This window comes from Coffea arabica, chromosome 1c (genome assembly GCF_036785885.1).
Source record: "Coffea arabica cultivar ET-39 chromosome 1c, Coffea Arabica ET-39 HiFi, whole genome shotgun sequence".
NCBI lineage: Eukaryota > Viridiplantae > Streptophyta > Magnoliopsida > Gentianales > Rubiaceae > Coffea > Coffea arabica.
This window is the reverse complement of record NC_092310.1, coordinates 20,561,787-20,572,243: the sequence shown is the minus strand read 5'-3', so window position 1 is coordinate 20,572,243 and position 10,457 is coordinate 20,561,787.

The window sequence follows — 10,457 nt, the reverse complement described above, 5'->3', positions numbered from 1 at the left end:
ACCTTCTCCTTCACCTAATGAAGCTTAATTTGTGCTTAGTGGTAGTTAAAATGTTGAATTTTGTGGTTTATTTCTTGATTTTGGATGAAGTGGTGAAGTTTTCCATTTATTGGTGATTTTTCTGTTTATATATGAATTTGATGGTGTGGCCTTGTATGATGATTGGCAATGGCCTAAAATGAGGCTAGTAGGTGTAAATGATTGTTAATTGCAAGCACTTTTTGGTTTGGAGGGAAATTTGGAAGACTAGGGTTTCAAACCCTTCAATTCTGCCTGAATTTTTACCTCCTAGTTAGAGGCCGAATTGGCCTTAGCTTAAAACATGAAAGTTGTAGGCAATGACATTTTAGAGGTGTCTACAAAATTTCAGGTCAATCGGAGTACTGTAGAATGAGAAAAGTCGAAATTACTATTGCTGTTCTGGTTTTACCCGAATGTAAGAATTGCGCCTGTAATTGGTTGTTTTGGCTGGAATTGCTTCCGAATTGGTTGTTTAGGCCTTCTGATGAAATTTATCCCTGTTTCTTAGCTTTCATCTGGCTTTGGAATTTCTGGATTTGGACTTGTAGAGCCTGAGTTATGATGTTTCCTCTAGAATGCATTTTGGTGAATCTGTTTTACGTTTTTGATGTAGTATCTTGCATTTTTGACCTGTTTGCACTCAAAACTGGGTTGAGTGACCTTCTGTGATGTTGTATCCCTGTCTTTTAGCTTCGAAATGGTGGGTATTGTACCCTCATCCGATAATCGTAGTGAAATTGGTGCCATTACCGCAAAATGAGGACAAAAACTATTTTTTTTTTCAGGGCCAAAGCTAGTTACATTTCGGAAATTTCTGGTTTCCTTTAATGTTTGTATATGTTTATGGAACCCTATTGGGGTCATGTTTGGCCCTGGTTTATGACTCGTTATCGAGTCTCATTGTATTTGTTTGCATGTTTTAGGACGTGACCGTGGTGCACAACATTCTTTTGACGGAAGTGCATGAAACCACATTTGCGAGCTTGGTGAGTGTACTACTCACTTGTGTGCTATTATATGGCTTTGATATTTGAACTTGAGATGTTGAATGTTAATTGATTGAAGTGAGAGTGTACTTTATCACTCTCACTTATTGTTTCGCATGTTATTGAAAAGTTATTGGAGTGTTATATGAAATGTTATATGAAATGAAATACATGACTTGGTGTCGTTTGGACGAGTCTCCAACGACTACAAATGTTATCAATGAGCTCAACCCCATTGGTACTTGATTGAATCGAGCCGGCGAGGGCTTGGTCGTGCCAATTAATGTGCCTTGGGGCAATGTTATATGGAATCTTGTAGTATGATAGACTCTCGATTCCGGTTTACTCGAGTAATACCACAATGCAAGTGTTTGGATTTCGGGCCCGGTTGGGGAATGTTAGGTGGAAGGAATGGAAGTAAAGTGGAGTCTACAGTTGGTTATTGTTGAACATTGACGGAGAGTCAATGACGTTCGATCAAGAAAGGCAAACGAGGAAAAGGGCTCTTGAGAGCCATCTGTATCCTTTTATCACCATATTTGACGTGTGCCTTTGCTTATTTTACTATATTGAATGAAAGCTTGATGCTTATGTGCACTTGGTTGCGTAAGTGATAGTATCTCACTGGGCAATTAGCTCACACCGTTTCTTTTGTTTTTCTTACAGGAATATGACTCTTTTGGAATGAATCTTGATAGATGGTTGCCGAATGAACTAGATGTATATTTTTTTTGTATGGTATATGAAGTGAAACCCTAAATGTATCTTTAGGGCCGTTTTCACTTTCAATTTGGCAAACCGTGTATATATTCACTTTTGACAACTTTTGTATGTCACTTTGGATAGTATTTGCTAAAGTTCAAGATGTGAATGTTTGTTCGATATTTGGTTGCGTTCTGACGGGTCAGTTACTATTCATGACCGACTCCGAATTTCATTTTTTTTTTATTTTGGGTTATTTTACCCTTTTGCCTTGTTTACGCGCGTTTATAAGTTCCGGAACGAAATAGATCGCTCTAAACTGCACCGTTAGTCCTGGCGAGAGCTGGACAGGCAGCCCGCTAACCTCTTTGGTTCGCCTTAGGGGAAGGTGGGGCTGTCACAGGTGGTATCAGAGCCTAGGTTTGAATTGGCCTGGGTGTATTAGAATTGCTTGATTTGAGGGTTCTTTGTTATGGCCTTTAAGCTTATTTATGCTTATTTACACTTTTGGTGTAGGATGGACGGATCTAGTGGACCGAGTGATGGCCCTGCAGGCGAACGACCCCGTGTAGCGCTCCCAGTGATCCCGTACCAGATTCGGCCGATAGGGGCCGTCTTGCGTTGGAGTCCGGCGAGTCGCCTTCGTCGGTGTGAGTGTCGCCACGCCTACGCCTACCCTAACACCTTAGTGTTGGCCGTGGCAAAGGAGCGGAAGGCGTTGGCGAAAGATAACGCTAGGCTTGAGACTGAGGTGAAGCAGTTGAGGGCAGATAATGAGAAACAAGCCAAGTGAATCAAGGATTTAGAGTATGATATGCTTGAGGTGGAGGATAGGGTGAATGACCTCTGCACCCAGCTTAGGGACACTCGTGAGCGTGAGATGAAGAGAGCCCGAAAGGTGAAGGTTCGAGCTGCCTCGATCCTGAACCTCTGTACTGACGTGGTCGAGGGCGTGAGCGACGAGGACTCTTGTGCGCGGCCCGAGGCTGGGGTTGGATCTACCCCGTCGGGTGGGTCTACTAGCTCGTCGTCGGACTAGGTTACGACTCCTAGGTTTTCTTTTGGGATAGTTTTGTTCTGTATATAGGGATAGGGAAAGAGCCTTAACTAATCGTTTTGTACGTTGGATTAGCTACGTGTATATTTCTTTTGATGAGGCTTTTCCCTCGTGGATTGTCTATGTTTGTACTTGACTTGACTGTACTTGACTTGACTGGTTGTTTATATGTATGTTGTTGCCTTGTTTGGAATGTATATATATGTTTTTAAAAGTTTTTGGGTTTTACTTACATGCATTGTCATTTTATTGTTCTAGTACGTTTGTCTAGATTAAATAGAACTTATGGAAGGCACACGTAGTGGACGGGGGTGTGGGCGTGGGAATAGGCAAGCTACGCCAGACCGGGGTGCTGGGGAAACCTCCTCTGGACGCAATCCTGAATCGAGAGTTGACCCCAATGTACAGATAGCTGCCGCTATGCAGCAAATGACCGACCAACCTGCTGGCACAAGTGGTGCAGCAACAAGGCCAGAATCCAAACCCTAATCCTAGAAACCCTGGAAACCCTGGCAATCATGTCGAGAGCGAAGACAGAGCTCTCGAACGATTTCAAAAGTTCGCTCCACCCAAGTTCATTGGGGGACCCGATCCGAATGTCGCCGAAAGGTGGCTCGAAAAGATGGTTGATATTTTCGCTGCCCTGCACTACACCGATGAACGGCAGGTGACTTTTGCCGTTTTTCAGTTTGAAGGGGCGGCCCGTTCCTGGTGGAACGTGATACGACAAAAATGGGAACGGGAACAAACGCCCAGGACTTGGGTGAATTTCATCAGGGAATTCAACGCAAAATTCTTCCTTCCTCTAGTTCAGGAGGGGAAGGAAGATGAGTTTATTCGATTCCGGCAAGGGGCTCAATCGGTGGCGGAATTTGCACCTGTCCAAATTTGCGCCTGAGCTGATCATGACAGAGCAACGGCGAATCAGGCGTTTCATCCAGGGCTTGAACGTCAAAATTCAGAAGGACCTCGCAGTGGCTCAAATCAATGCTTTTAGCGAGGTCGTAGAAAAGGCCCAAAGGGTAGAGAGTGCTCGATTGCAAGTTCGGAACTTCCAGGCCAAGAAGCGAGGCTTCCCTGGAAGTAGCTCCGGACAAGGGGACAAAGGTACTCCCTCCAAGTTTGGACGTGGAGCTGGAGGTGGGCGACAGTCAGGTTCCGGCAGAGAGGCTCAGTCTAGGAGCGGCCTGACCGGGAGAGGCCAAGGTGGAAATTTCCAGAAAGGCTCAGGTTCGGCGTCCCGTGGACCTTGCGGGTACTGCGGAAAGCCGAATCACCCGGAAGACAATTGCTGGAAGAAGGGAGGCAAATGTCTGCGTTGCGGAAGCGCAGACCACCAGCTTGCTACCTGCCCACTTTTAAAGCAAGAAGGAAGGGGAGCTCAACCCACGTCAAAGACCAACACGGGACCGAATAAGGGGAATGAGGCGAAACCTAAGGTGCCAGCTCGAGTCTATTCCTTAGAACCTCGACAGGTCCCAGATTCCTCAGAGGTCGTAGAAGGTACGATCCCTATTTTCTACGGTTTTGCCAAAGTTTTAATTGATTCTGGTGCCACCCATTCCTTTGTTAATCCTGAGTTCATGTGTGGCATCGATATAAAACCTGCTAGTTTACCCTACGACCTAGAAGTTAGTACACCTGCAGGGAATCAACGTTTGGTTACTAGTATGGTTTATAGGGATTGTGAAGTGTGGGTAGGAGAGAAGAGATTGTTAGGGGACTTGATAAGTTTGGTTGTTAAAGGGTATGATGTGATATTGGGTATGGACTGGTTAGCCAAGTATAATGCCCAACTGGACTGTAAAACAAAAGTGGTTGAATTTCGCATTCCTGGTGAGGCGACCTTAAGGTTGGATATAAGGGGTAGGTTAGCCTCATCTGCTTTAATTTCGGGCATTCGGACTAGGAAATTGCTAAGTAGAGGGGCGCAAGGATTTTTGGCCTTTTGATTAACACCCCCACGCATAAGTTGAAAGTGGAGGATGTGGCCATAGTGAAGGAATTTCCAGACGTGTTTCCTGATGAATTAGTAGCCTTACCTCCAGAAAGAGAAATTGAATTCAAAATAGACCTGCTACCGGGATCCGCACCCATCTCAAAAATACCCTACCGAATGGCCCCTGCAGAGCTCAAGGAGCTAAAGTTGCAATTACAGGACCTTTTGGAGCGAGGATTCATTCAAGAGAGTGGGTCTCCTTGGGGAGCTCCTGTACTGTTTGTGAAGAAAAAAGATGGTGGTTTGAGGATGTGTATTGATTATCGGGGCCTGAATAATATTACAATTAAAAATAAGTATCCACTGCCCCATATCGATGAGCTATTTGATCAGTTGCAAGGAGCGGTGGTTTTCTCGAAACTGGACCTCCGCCAAGGGTACTACCAGTTATTAATCAGAAAGGAGGATATTCCGAAGACCACCTTAAACTCGAGATATGGGCATTATGAGTTCGCAGTGATGCCCTTTGGACTAACCAATGCTCTTGCCGCCTTCATGGAGCTAATGCATAGGGTTTCAAGCCCTACCTAGATCGATTTGTAGTGGTCTTCATCGATGACATCCTGGTCTATTCCAAGACCCGTGAAGAGCATGAGCAACACTTGAGGATTGTCTTGCAAACCCTGAGAGATCATCAACTATATGCCAAGTTCAGCAAGTGCGAATTTTGGCTGGAGAAAATTGCTTTTCTGGGGCACGTAATTTCTCATGAGGGAATTTCCGTTGACCCGGCGAAAGTAGAGGCTGTGACTAATTGGAAGAGGCCCGAAAATCCCACAGAGGTTCGCAGTTTTCTAGGACTGGCTGGATATTATCGGCATTTTATCAAGGACTTCTCCAAACTAGCCGGTCCTCTAACCGATTTGACGAAGAAACATGGTCAGTTCTTATGGAATGCCCGAAGTGAGACAAGTTTTCAGGAATTAAAGAAAAGATTGACCATGGCTCCAGTTCTAGTCTTACCAAACGGGGTGGACGGATATGCTGTGTACACGGATGCATCCCGAGAAGGCCTGGGTTGTGTATTAATGCAAAACCGAAATGTGATCTCTTTTGCCTCGAGGAAGTTAAAACCCCACGAGCAAAATTACCCGACCCACGATCTGGAGCTAGTTGCAGTTGTTTTTGCTCTGAAGAAGTGGAGGCACTACTTATATGGAGTAACTTTCGAGGTTTACTCCGATCACAAAAGCCTAAGGTACCTCTTCTCCCAGAAGGAATTGAACATGAGGCAACGAAGATGGATGGAATTTCTAGAGGATTACGACTGTACCATCAACTACCATCCGGGAAAAGCAAATGTGGTGGCCGATGCCCTAAGTCGCAAAGCTCAGGTCGCGAGTCTAATGATCAAAGAATGGGAATTGTTAGACTCCGTGTGTGAATGGAAACCTTGCCCTATGAGCCATAAGGTGATTTTTGGCAATATTAAAGTGACTTCCACTCTCTTGGAGAGAATTAAAGAAGCTCAAAAGGAAGATGCACTGGTGCAGAAATGGGGAGAGAAAGTGGGAAAAGGAGAAACCACTAATTTCAATTTTGGTCCTGAGGGTATTTTAAAATACCGAAACCGAATAGTGGTGCCGAAGGATGAATCGTTGAAAACGGAGATTCTAGAGGAAGCCCATCGATCCAAGTATACAATCCATCCGGGTAGCAGCAAGATGTATCAAGACCTGAAAGGAACCTATTGGTGGGACAATATGAAGAAAGAAATTGTGTTGTACGTGCAAAAATGTCTCGTTTGCCAACAGGTGAAAGCAGAGCATCAAAAACTATCGGGCTTGTTACAACCCCTTGAGATACTTGAATGGAAGTGGGAAAACATCACCATGGACTTCGTTTCGGGTTTACCACGAACGCAAAGAGGGCACGATGCCGTTTGGGTGATCGTCGATCGATTAACCAAATCGGCCCATTTCTTGCCGGTGAACATGAAGTATTCCATGGACAAGTTGGCCCAACTGTACATGGACGAGATTGTAAGGCTACACGGCGTTCCTGTGAGCATCGTCTCCGATCGAGATCCACGGTTCGTATCTCGATTTTGGCAGAAGTTTCAAGAAACCCTGGGGACTAAACTCAATTTGAGCACGACCTATCACCCTCAGACGGATGGACAATTGGAGCGAACGATTCAAACTCTCGAGGACATGCTACGAACTTGCATTCTGGATTTTGGAGGCAACTGGGGTCAACACATGACCTTAGTAGAGTTTGCGTACAACAACAGCTTCCATTCGTGGATTCAAATGGCTCCATACGAAGCCCTATACGGACGAAAATGCTGGTCGCCGATTTACTGGGACGAAGTTGGCGAAAAGAAGGCACTAGACCCGGCAACTATTCCATGGATGGAAGAGGCTCGAGAAAAGGTCAAGTTGATACGGCAACGACTCCAAACTGCTCAAAGCCGACAAAAGAGCTACGCAGACAACCGAAGAAAAGACTTGGAGTTTGAAGTTGGAGACCGTGTTTTCCTCAAGGTTTCACCGTTACGGAGTGTCACAGCAGGCAAAGGAAAGAAGCTACAACCGCGGTACGTCGGACCCTACAAGATCCTCCAGAGGGTAGGAGCGGTCGCGTATCGATTAGAGCTGCCGTCCAGTCTCTCTCGAATTCACGACGTATTCCACGTCTCGATGCTAAAAAAGTATTATCCTGACCCATCCCATATCTTACAACCGGAGGAGATCGAAGTAGACGAATCGCTTGCTTACGAAGAAAAACCTGTCCAAGTGTTTGACCGCAAAGTCAAAGAGCTCCGAAACAAGCAGATTCCGTTAGTGAAGGTACTATGGAGAAACCATGGGATAGAGGAAGCTACCTGGGAAGTGGAAGAAGAAATGCGAAAGAAATACCCAAACCTTTTCGGGAGTTAAGGTGAGAAATTTCGAGGGCAAAATTCTTTTAAGGAGGAGAGAGTGTGAGAACCCGTAAATTCCTCCTAATATTTTTCCTAGGGTTTTTCCCCTTAATGGCATGTTTTCTGCATTTTCTGGCTTAGAAAAATTTTCTTGGTGAATTTTACGAGTAAATATAGTTTTTAGATGATTTTTCTAGTATTGGATAGTTTTTGAAAAATTAAGGATATATATCAGACGTGAGACCCGCTAGTGCGAAAAGTTCGGAAAAATTCGGCCAATTAGGTTAAGTCCGGATACTGGGTGAAATTTATCGGGTGTTAAGAGATAAGTAGAGGTTGAGATGTGATTGATGTGAGAGGGAACAAAAGGATAGAGATGCTTTAAATGGAGTGACAAGTGTCACTTTGTGATTGGTTGCACTTGTTGGAACACTATTCACCTTTTGACCTTTTACCATTTGGTTAAAATATCTCAAAAATTACCAAAAATTCACTCTTTTCTTCTCCATCTTGGCCAGCCTTCTCTAGCAAAGGAAGAAAGAAAACTCTTCAAAGTTTTGGCTTCCATCTAGCTCAAATCCTCCAAAACAATCACTTAAACTTGTTTCTACTCCATAAAACCTCTTCATTAGGTGTTAGTGAGTTGTTTGGTGAAGTGTTTGGGGAAGCTAAGGTGACAAGCAACTCTCCCTCTCTTGTTTTACAAGGTGAGTAGTGAATGAACCTTCTCCTTCACCTAATGAAGCTTAATTTGTGCTTAGTGGTAGTTAAAATGTTGAATTTTGTGGTTTATTTCTTGATTTTGGATGAAGTGGTGAAGTTTTCCATTTATTGGTGATTTTTCTGTTTATATATGAATTTGATGGTGTGGCCTTGTATGATGATTGGCAATGGCCTAAAATGAGGCTAGTAGGTGTAAATGATTGTTAATTGCAAGCACTTTTTGGTTTGGAGGGAAATTTGGAAGACTAGGGTTTCATACCCTTCAATTCTGCCCGAATTTTTAGCTCCTAGTTAGAGGCCGAATTGGCATTAGCTTAAAACATAAAAGTTGTAGGCAATGACATTTTAGAGGTGTCTACAAAATTTCAGGTCAATCGGAGTAGTGTAGAATGAGAAAGTCGAAATTACTATTGCTGTTCTGGTTTTACCCGAATGTAAGAATTGCGCCTGTAATTGGTTGTTTTGGCTGGAATGGATTCCGAATTGGTTGTTGAGGCCTTCTGATGAAATTTAGACCTGTTTCTTAGCTTTCAGTTGGCTTTGGAATTTCTGGATTTGGACTTGTAGAGCCTGAGTTATGATGTTTCCTCTAGAATGCATTTTGGTGAATCTGTTTTACATTTTTGATGTAGTATCTTGCAATTTTGACCTGTTTGCACTCAAAACTGGGTTGAGTGACCTTCTGTGATGTTGTAGCACTGTCTTTTAGCTTCGAAATGGTGGGTCTTGTACTCTCATCCGATAATCGTAGTGAAATTGGTGCCATTACCATAAAATGAGGACAAAAACTGTTTTTTTTTCAGGGCCAAAGCTAGTTACATTTCCGAAATTTCTGGTTTCCTTTAATGTTTGTATATGTTTATGGAACCCTATTGGGGTCATGTTTGGCCTTGGTTTATGACTCGTTATCGAGTCTCATTGAATTTGTTTGCATGTTTTAGGACGTGACTGTGGTGCACAACGTTCTTTTGACGGAAGTGCATGAAACCACATTTGGGAGCTTGGTGAGTGTACTACTCACTTGTGTGCTATTATATGGCTTTGATATTTGAACTTGAGATGTTGAATGTTAATTGATTGAAGTGAGAGTGTACTTTATCACTCTCACTTATTGTTTCGCATGTTATTGAAAAGTTATTGGAGTGTTATATGAAATGTTATATGAAATGAAATACATGACTTGGTGTCGTTTGGACGAGTCTCCAACGACTACAAATGTTATTGTCGCGCCCCATTTTTTGAATAAATAAATAAATGGTTTGAAAAATGTATTTTTGTGATTGAAAAATGAATTTTGATTTAAAAGAAAAGTGGGTCTAAATGGGGGTTTGAGAATGCGACGATTTGACCTAAAATTATAGTTTAAAAAGGGTTTTTTGAAAAATACGGAGTCGCCACTTGGTAATGAGTTAAGGTGTACCAAATCACCTAAAAATGTATTTTTAAATAAAAATAGGAAAAAGTAGTGAGAAACCCTTTTTAAACGACTCCTAGTCTACGTAAACCAAAGAAAAAGGTTCGGGAGTCACATTTGACAAAGGGGAAGGCAAGGATAAAATCCAAGGCACCCCTTTGACCTAGCCAAGGCTAGTTGCATGATTTAATCAAATATTTTCTTGTTTTAACCAAAGAATTTATTACATTTGGATGTACTACATGAATGCAAACCCTAGATTCTAGGATGTCTCTTGTAAGGTTCTTGGTCCCAACCACATGAGTTGTGGCGGCCAATGAAAGAAAACCTTATAGAGGTCGATTAATGCAAATGATGATTCAAGTGCAAGTGTGCAAGTGTATAAAAAGGTGCATGTGTGCAATTGTATGGAAAAATCCAAGTGTTTGTGTGCAAGTGTATGAAATATAGTGATAAGTGTATATAGATGTAATTAAGCGCAATTTTGTGAAGTAGAAACCAAAATGAACAATTAAGGAAAGGAAAAGTGATGAAGAAATGTGAATTAAAAAAAGTAAGTAAGTGAAAAATGAGAATGAATGAACCTAAAGGAATGCATCAGGTCGGGTATGGGAATGACTCCTAACTTTTTCGACTTCGATTTTCCCTTTGATTAGAAGGCAAAACTAGCGTGCTAAGGCTATCGAGTA